The sequence below is a fragment of the Pteronotus mesoamericanus genome, unplaced genomic scaffold, assembly GCF_021234165.1.
Source record: "Pteronotus mesoamericanus isolate MK-2021 breed Mesoamerican mustached bat unplaced genomic scaffold, CSHL_Meso_final contig_41, whole genome shotgun sequence".
NCBI lineage: Eukaryota > Metazoa > Chordata > Mammalia > Chiroptera > Mormoopidae > Pteronotus > Pteronotus mesoamericanus.
This window is the reverse complement of record NW_026555152.1, coordinates 2000671-2008266: the sequence shown is the minus strand read 5'-3', so window position 1 is coordinate 2008266 and position 7596 is coordinate 2000671. Positions and strand designations below refer to the sequence as shown.

General features: G+C 43.8%; 1 pseudogene; it reads right to left on the bottom strand.

Annotated features, from left to right (window-relative positions):
• Nucleotides 1-4412: 4412 nt before the first annotated feature.
• LOC129073458 (60S ribosomal protein L9-like) lies at nucleotides 4413-7252 on the bottom strand (annotated as a pseudogene).
• Nucleotides 7253-7596: the final 344 nt, after the last annotated feature.

Here is a 7596-nt window from a genome sequence, read left to right as displayed (position 1 = left end):
GATCTGGCCAAGAGGAATCTAAGTTTGAGATACTTTTCCTTTGAGTTAAGGTATATGAATGTATAAACTGTATTTATAATTAAGTGACTGCTGGCTATTCTGGAGTAGAGAAGGTTCGAGGATTATTTCTATGGCCCACTGTGCCCACTGACTGGCATGGAGATGTAAGGGCTCAGGCCGGGAGGTCAGGTCACGATATGAATATATCCTGCTCCTAAGCTACTGTGGGCCACGGCAGGGGACACAGGACGGAAAATAGAGCCAGAACAGACCAGTTAGACGCTAGTCTGGAGAGATTTTTCCAATCATCAAACTTGGATAATTCAAGGCCCACTTAAAGTTGATAACTGGTCAAAATGAAAATTCTCTCCTTTCAAGAATAAGGCCATCAAAAATATGTACCCAAAAATGCAATGAACTGTAAAAGTATTTTAGAGGTGTGTTAAGCAAATAATTTTCTTCTGAATTTTGTGATACATTAATACTTAATTTTGTATATATAATTTTATATTCTCTTCAAAGGGCCTCCCAAACTATATAAGCTTTGGGTTCTACAAAACCAGGATCCATCCTTTTAGGTCACATATTTTTATTTGTTTTGAAGAGAGTAGATTGGAAGGAAGTTTAGGAAGGAGACAAGTAATCTCCCTAATAAAATTTCCTGAAATATTTCAGTGACATAGTGAACCTAGAAAATTCCAAATTGTTATGTATTTATTCTTTCTAAAAAGAGTTAAATGAAATAAGAATTTAAGGCGCCAGACTAAGCAGGCAAATTTTACAGGAAGGCTGAGTTCATATTGCATAGTGTTTGGGGCGTACTTTTTCTATAACATAAAACACACCTAGGTTTTTTAAAAATGTTGTCAGTATCTGCTAAGGCCTTTTATCTGTACTTTATCTATCCCTTACCTCCAGCAAAGATTCTAAACTCTTTCTTCACTCCCACTATTGTAGCTTCCGTGCTAAAATCAAACAAACTCAGCTTACAACTACTTTTTGAAAGCATGGAGTAACACTATATAAGTTGGAGAAAGTGAAGAACCTCTTTCGGAATTCAAACGACTGAACAAGGAAACATTCAGGTAGGCAAAGTCCTCCCTGTTTCTGTTCTTAACCACAGAAGGACTTAAAAGGGCCAAAAGCTCAATGTCAGTTTTCATTTTCATGAAAACTCCAGAACAGCCCACAAACTAACTCACTGTGTCTTCTGCACCCCAACTGAAATCGGTTGGGCGAGAAGCATGAATTTAATAAGGAAGGGACAATTGGCCTTCTACTAATTTCAGAATTCTGTCTCCCACTACCCAAGCCACAGGGCCCAGTCAAACGGTCTGCACTTTCCTCTACTCAAAGCCCGGGACAACGCAGCCTGGGGGCTCTGCAGGTCTGCAAAACGGGGCTCCAGCTGGCAAGTCTGCAGCAACAAAAAACAAGGGAATGGTTGATGGCTCTTCTCCTTTCCTTAGAAAGCTCTTAGCAAGATTAAGACACCCACCCACTCCAATACCTTCTATCTCAGTCCTGGTTATTTTGTAAAAACAGAGCTCGTGTCTTTAAAACCTAAGTTTTTGTCCGGGGAGCCAGCATGAGTTAGTGACTGCCAGCCGGGTTCTGAGTGTCAGCACCACGTGACCGGGACACGTGACTTGCAGCCACTGCTGTTCTCCTTCCTCGCTGAAGAAAAAGATCAAGCTTATTGTTGCACTAATAGCTTCAGCGGCTGGTCGTAGCAACGTGATTCAGGGCAGCTCACACCTCGCGCTGCAGCCCGGGGCCCCGCCCCCAGCGTCCAGCCTCCAGGCTCCGCTCGTTCGGGGCTAGGAGGTGATTTCTAGGCAACAGAAAACACAGTTTCATCTTTTCGAAACTGAGAGTCCGTTTCCCCCTTGGAAAATTTAGATGATCCCAGAAAAAGAAGACTCAGTTTCTCCAAGCCGAGTTAGCCCTCTAGTTAAGGATAAGGTAGGAGACTGAACACACAGACTAAGAAAGAATAAGTAAATCCAATCTTTTTTCCAGCTGAAGATTCAGGATTGAGTCTTTTCTCCCTCTTTAGCAAAAGTCTGCAAAATGTGCCCTTTACTACTAAAAAAAAAAAAAAAAAAAAAAAAACCCTGGAAACTAAAAATGACATTTTTTAATTTAAATTTTAAATGGCATGTTCAGTTTGTGGTTTTTCTTCCCCTAAGATTTCTAAAACATTAGCAGTTAAATTTTGACTCAGCACATCCCGCAAAGGAGAGAGCAGAAGGATTGGGTGGGAAAAGCTGTGTGTCCCTTTGCAGGTTTGGGTGTATGTGTGGATATGTAAATATGTGCATTAAAATGTTCCCCCCAAACCCACACAGAAAGTGGCATCCTTACTATGCACACAAGTCCCCACCACCACTCCAGTGATCCCCTCCCCCATTTGGAAAAAGCTTGCAACAATTTTGCTTTCCCCTGTCTCTAAGGTAGTGTTTGGTGATGGCTCAGCTACAAGAGAAAGACAAGGGAGGAGGAGCACTGGTTAGCTCTGCCCGAGGTCTCCTCTAAATGGAACGTCCAAGGGCTTCTCCATAGCAGTCACCTCCCAGCAGTGCCTGTCTTCTAAAACAGCAGGTGAGCCCATTCTCCAACCCAGGCCAGATTTCAGCTGGGGGATTCAGCCATTCAACGATCTTCACTGAGGGCCTCCTCTAACTGGTGCTATTCCAGGTGAAGGAGCGAGGGACCTCTGCTGCTACCCACAGAGCCTCACTCCCAAGAGAGCAAGTCATGTCCAAGAAGCCACACCCAGCAGGCCTGGCCTGGCCAAGAGACCGGGATGGGGGCACAGCTCGTCAGGGTCCCATCTGCATCATGGCCATTGCTCGGAAGATGGAGCCCTCCTTTCCAGGCTACTAAGGCCGAATGAATTTGCCAGCCAATGCTTTGGAAGCAAGAGGCACTTCTTTGCTGGCGGATACAGGTGGGAAGTTGTTTCTTAGAGACCTTCTAAGTCAGCACTGAGGATTCCGAGGTCCCTACTGCTAATCCTGCGAGGACAAGTGTTTTTGTGTGGCTGGCTTGGCTTGTGGCTGCTGACAGTCTGACGAAAAACACTACAGAACTCTTCAGAAGTGACCTGTCCGTGATCTGTGAAAAAGACGGTGCACAGCAGAGTTCCAGCCAGTGCAACAACACCCTCCACTTCCCTGCCTCTCCAACGGCACTTCTCCAGAGGACTCCTGAGCAGCTCTGGCCAGAGCTGCCGAAAGGCTGGCCTGTCCTAGTTCCAGAGGGGTAAGGTATAGGCCTCAGGCCGCCTTCTGAAGGACGGGATGCCCATTTGCTTCTACTCCTGAGTTGGGCATGGGGTCTTCTCTGCTTTGACAAAGGCTAATGTGGATCAGAAAGAGAAAATGCATTCTGAAGTAGGCAGTGCCTCCAACATCCTGAATAAGAACTGGGCAGGGGTCAGGAAGGGAGAGGCTGAGGGAAAGAATGCACTCCTTTCTTAAGGAAATCTTCATTGGGTTTTGATGGACATTCAGTAGCCACTCTTCCCTCTAGAACTGTATGCCACAACAAAGGAAAATGAAGATGGCAAACTTAAACAAAAGTCAGAAATGCAGGCACAATGGTCTGCTGGCTGAGGATGGTCCTTCATACAAGGACTTCAGAGAAGGTCCTTGATATCCATGTCTGATCAGCAGGACACATATCAGAACTTAGCTACCCAAATGCAGCCCCCTGCCATCCCCAACCCTGACCGGTGCATCGGCAGGAAGGGCAGCTCATACTGGAGGAAGGGAGGGCACAGACTCTGGCCCTGGGAACTTGGGGTTTTTGAAACCAAATTTTTCCTCCCAACCTATCTCAACAACTTCCCATAGTCCCCGGTTTTCCTGCCAAGAGCAGTAATAGCCAGGTCCCTTCTGTAGATGGGGAACCAAAGGCAGAAACTTGGTAACACCCCCAGCATCAAGTCCTTGAAAAATTAAAGAAGAACATTCATGTCTTCTCCAGGCTGGCCTCTTGCAAAAGACCTGCACTGCCAAGAATGTTAGAGTGGTACAGCCATTATGCAGAACAATATGGCAGTTCCTCAAAAAAAAATCAAACATAGAGTTAGCATAGGATCCAGCAATTCCACTTCTGGGAACATGCTCACAAGAACTGTAAGCAGGGACTCATATTTCTGCACTCATGTTCATAGCAGCATTTGTCATAGTAGCTGAAGATGGAAGCAACCCAAGTGACCATGGATGAACAGATAAACAAAATGTGGTCTATACATACAATGGAATATTTTTCAGCCTTAAAAAAGAAGGGAAATTTTTTTTCAATATAGGGCTTTCATTGGATCTTTAAAATGTCACAAATATCACAAATGTCTTAGATATTATCCAGCATCTTGACGTTTCTATAGCTGGATAACTTAGATATTATGTATTAGCCACCTGAACTGTTCCTTTTTCAGAAACATAAGTGCTATTGAAAATTTTTCTGATATCTAGTTTTTAAAGGTTGTGTCTTGTTGGATCAAAGCAGCTGAATTTGATACAAGTTCATTGTCATTACCTTCAAAAATTAACTCATCTTTCTGGGCTAAAGATACTGAACCAGTAACACCTGGCCTCATCAGAACCCAGAAGATGTATTTTTCACCCAAGAAATTTCAGATTTCCACAAGAAACCCATTCTCCTAGATAACGACATTGCTGAGCAAGTGAGCATATACAGACCTCATCTTGTAATGGAAGCACAGCGTAACACTCTTGATCATGCTCTATACATGACTACAGATATTGTGAACAGTAGGCGCTTCCTTTTTTATATCCCCTTTTGTCAACTGAGACCCTCTTCTTATTCTGTCCAGGGAGACAGGGTTCTACATTGATGTGATTGAAGTTCTTCCACAGTGTGCCTCTGGGGCCCTTCACAACAACTGTGCGTCCCTTCAGAGTGAGGCTGACATTTTCTGGAATGTCGACATGCTGACTGATGAGAATGGCCTTCAGTCTCACAGTAGATGTGGCAAAAAGAGAGGAAGGAAATTCTGACACATGCTATAACATGAATGAACTTGAGGACATTGTGCCAAGTAAAGTAAGCCAGTCACAAAAGGACAAGTACTGTGCAATTCCATTTATATGAGGTTCCTAGAGCCAAATTCATAGAAACAGAAGGTAGAATGCTATGTGCCAGGGCTTGGGGAGAGGGGCAAGGGTGTGTTAGTGTTCAATGAGGACAGAATTTCAGTTTGGAAAGGTGAAAAAGTTCTGGAGATGGATGGCAGTGGTTTACAACAATGAGAATATACTTAATACCACTGACATGTACACTTAAAAATATTAAGATGGTAAATTTTATGTGATGTATATTTTACCACAATAAAACACATTTTTTAAGCATGTCAGATGATCACATGAGCATTTTGGGAGTTTCAGCTAACCCCAAACACTCTTTGCCCTAGAAGTTGTGTCCTGTATAGCAACAGGATCTTTGGGAAGTACCCACCAATACTAACCCTTCTGGTGGACGTCAAAGGAGATTAAATTAAAAAGTGGTCACATGAGCTGTGTCACCTTCTCTCCTGGCCTTTAGCCTTGGTTCCGCGATGCATACAGCCCAGAAAGGTGAGGGCTCGGTCTTCACCTGGCCATTTTCACCCTCACCAGCCTTCCAGCCCCCTGATTTGATTCACTAGCAAGGGAAATGATAGCATATGAGTAAGAGAAAGGATTAAACTCCACTTGCCTGACCCATTTCCACTGCCTCCCATGGAAAATGTTATAGATTTGTGATAAATTGTTGTGCCTGCATTTATAAGTTTTCTCTCACCTGTTAGTAGACAGGTTTTGCAGGTCATGGGAAATGCCTGATGCAGTATTAGCACCAGAGCTGAGCTTTAAGGAATACAAGGGAAGAAGATCCCAGGAAGCAAGAGAGAAGAGATTGTAGACAGCAAGTTGTAAATGTCCTCCACCTTAGCTTTAGAACTTAACATAAAATAGAATAGTATGTGTTACCAGAAACTATAAAGAACCTTCTATACTTATATAAAGAGCTCATATTTCAACTGATGGTCATTGGCAATAATTCAACACCAGCAGGAAATCCTTAAGTGGGGGTGCAGTGAAGAAGGAAACTTTATTCAGGGCAAATGGTTCAATCCTGATACAGCATAGCTGTAAGAACAGCAAGGCTGTGGAACAGCTCAATAGTGTAACAGCTCAGCTATGAAGCAGTATGGCTGTGAAGCCACGCAGCTGTTAGGAGGCTATGGGCGAGGCAGCCCTGGGGCCAGGAGGCCCTGGGGGCAGGCCCCTTTCCAGCTAGACAGCTTTGCTCTGTGCCAATCTACTCGTCCCTGTGGCAAGGTATCTTCAGTGTTTTGGCTCCAGCTGGGAAAAGGCAATCTTCAGCTTTCAGTCATTGGTGGAAAGGAAAAGTGCACTCCCAGAGCAAGAGGGCAGTTGACTTATATAGACAGAAGTCCCTACCCCTGGTCCCTGATTGGCCCACCCTGATGCAAATTTGATTGATCCAAAAGGCACTGTCCTGATTCAATAGAACGGAGACTCTGGTTGGTCCATAAAGATGCTGATGGGGGATATAGCTGCACAGTTCCAATTAGACAGGAAAGCCTCAGTCCTATTGGTTGAAATTGGATTCCAGGAACTCCTTTGTAAGGGCTGGCTCAGATGGCAGAAATGCAGTGCAGGCAGGCACTTCAGTGAAGAAAGCAGGCAGCTTACTGCAGGCTTCTTCCTGGAGTGTGGTTTGCATGAGAGGCCCCTGTGTAGAAATGGCTGCCAGGCTCTGTTTTTTTGTTTTTTATAGCCCAGTTAGTCACCAGGAACACTTCTAGTTAGATATTTTCTTTCTCAGGGTCCACAGTACTTAATAATTCTAAGTGAACAGGGTCTTTTGAGCTGCTAGGAAAGAAGGATAACCCTCATGTGGAAAAGCCACAGGCCTCCTTGGAAGAAGTTAAGCTAGTGGTTAGGATGGCCTCAAATTGTTATCTATATTAAGAGCTGACAGTAGCCATGAGTAATCCATAAACCTGAAAAGAGGTCACATATGGGAAACTTTTACTGCGGCTCTATAGCAAACTTGACGCCTTCATCGAGTAAGACCTGTGCAGAGTCCATGATGAAGAACCTCAAGTAGACTGAAAAATCATTAGGAAAAACTTACAAATGACAAAGCCATAAAAATACTACAAACTTCTCTCCCCTACCTGCCTCATTTTGTGGTTGTGCTTACTTACCTCCATGCTTGTCATTAACAAATGTTTGACCCATTGGGTGCAATTATTATTATTATTATTATTATTATTATTATTATTGATGTTCCACAAATAAAGCAATCATTGTTATTTTTCAAGTCACAAGTTAGGACTTCTGGTGTAAGATTTATACAATATACTCAGGCTCAGAAGAAGATAGATTCTTTCAATCCAAGACTGTCTGGAAAATACAGGTTGTGTGCAGCCTTTCTCATGGGCCCACTAGGGACAGACCATTTGGGCCTAACTATGAAACTTAGCCAAGTTCCCATATCGTATTGCCTGGATGAGTTCAAACCAGGTTCTGCAAGAGTGGTACTCATCCAGGCAAC